Genomic DNA, 2,082 nt, shown 5'->3' with positions numbered 1-2,082 from the left:
CATAGAGTTTTTAGCTCAGTGTAAAATTCTGAAATGTCACGATTACCTTGACTTAGATGATAGAATTCTTCAATGAGTCGAGCAATTCTGAATATATCTGATTGAGAGAACCTATGTTGCAGGTCCTTCCATACATCACTTGCATCGTTCATCCATAAGATGGACTTCACGATTGATTCTTCAATGGAGTGTTGAATCCATGACAACACCATGGTGTTGCACCTTTTCCATGAGCCATGAAGAGGATCGTTGGGAGGAGGCTGGGGAATACCTTTACTGATAAAATCAAGTTTGTTCTTGGACTCTAGTGCCAATTTCATACTTCTTGACCAAGATTGATAGTTCTTTCCATTCATCAATGGGGTAATAAGAACTAAAGCGGGATTTTCACTTGAGTGGAGGAAGTATGGGTGATTGTGTGGATCAAAGGAATTTGTTTGATTTGCCATTGCTGGTTAGAGACAGAGAAATGGAGAAGGTGCCACGAATAAGGAGGAAATGAGAGAAGAGGAAGAGGAATCAGAGCCTAGGCTCTGATACCATCTTGGTTAATAGCGGAAGCCATGAAATGAGAGAAGAGATTTTGGAAAGAATTTTGGAGAAAAACAAGACAGAAAATCTATTGAATTAATTGATTTGAGAAGTACCTGATACTTCCTTTTATACAAAGGTTTCCTAAAGCAGAAAACTAAAACAACAGAATAACTGAATAACTGATTGAACTAACTATAAAAGGCAATTAGGCCATAAACTAGAAAAGCACAAACAGCCCAATCAAACTTAAACTACAAAGGCAGAATGGAGATGAAATGAATGGTGAAGAGTTTAACATCTTGTTTGTTAAATTGTTAATATGCAATCTGAGTATTCCTTGTAAACTTGCCATAAAAGCTTATTTTTAGAAAATAAACCTTTGTTACTATGTTCTTCTCATTCTGCAAGATAGTCTCATTGTGCGTACTATATAAATGTGAACTTCAAATATCTTGTGGATTGATGATAAATGTAACTAACTCATGATTCCAGGACCATATCAAATTTCTTCTGTGCGATTATCGCCAATTGCCCAAGACATACAAATATGATAGAATTATATCTTGGTGAGCAACTTTTCATTAGAGTCATGTACAATAGCAATATCTCTTAACATTGCATAACCTGCATAAGCATATTTCAGTGAAATGATAGAAGCTGTTGGGCATGAGTTCATGGATGAATTCTTTGGCTGTAATCACTATTGGCAGATGATGGACTTCTTATTCTCCAGGTATTCTGTGGAATATTAAACTTTGTATGTTACCTTTGTTCTATCACCATAAACTTTTATCTAATGTTAAGATTATAAGACTTTCTTGAGGGCATGATAACATGTAAGTATAGTAGTCGCTACAAGTACATTCTTTTGGTATTAAATTGCCGCTAATGAAGATGATTATCTTCTTCTGCAGTTCACATCGATCCCGGATGAGCGTTATGATGAGTACAGGCGCAGTTCGGATTTTATAAAGGAATATATTTTTCCAGGATGTTGCCTACCTTGTCTAAGTAGGATAACATCAGCCATGATAGCTAAATCCAGACTATGGTACAAGTTATATGTTACTGCTGAGTTCCATAAATGAGAATTCCCTTCATTCTTCTAACTTTCACATAAATATTCTTAAATGCAGCATGGAGCACATTGAAAACATAGGAATTCACTACTACCAAACAATTAGAAGTTGGAGAAAGAACTTTCTGGAAAGGCAAAGGTACGTTAGTATTAATTTGGCTTAAGCTTGGTTTTCTATAACATTGTGAGTTTGACGCAATAATAAGGTTGTTGTTATAGTTGTAAAAATCTATCATCTACAAATCTCACTAAGTGGAAGGCGCATGCTCTGGGCTGCCCTTTTTTAAACTTGCGTTCCTATATTATATTTAGGTTACTACTTAGACTAATTATTGATAATTTTACTTTTTGTGCTATCAGTGAAATTTTGGCTCTGGGATTTAATGAAAAAATCATCAGGACATGGGAATACTATTTTGATTACTGTGGTGCAGGTTTTAAGTCACGCACACTAGGGAATTATCAGGTAT

At 35.4% G+C, this 2,082-nt stretch overlaps 1 long non-coding RNA gene across 1 annotated transcript; it reads left to right on the top strand.

Moving 5' to 3' along the window:
* Positions 896–2,082, top strand: LOC109361090. The gene is made up of 5 exons (XR_002109257.1): positions 896–1,100; positions 1,178–1,267; positions 1,449–1,585; positions 1,671–1,751; positions 1,973–2,082. It is a non-coding gene; the product is annotated as an uncharacterized LOC109361090 (long non-coding RNA).

Source organism: Lupinus angustifolius, chromosome LG11 (assembly GCF_001865875.1).
Source record: "Lupinus angustifolius cultivar Tanjil chromosome LG11, LupAngTanjil_v1.0, whole genome shotgun sequence".
NCBI classification, from domain to species: domain Eukaryota; kingdom Viridiplantae; phylum Streptophyta; class Magnoliopsida; order Fabales; family Fabaceae; genus Lupinus; species Lupinus angustifolius.
The sequence above is the reverse complement of the archived record's forward strand: the minus strand, read 5'-3'. Positions and strand labels throughout refer to the sequence as shown.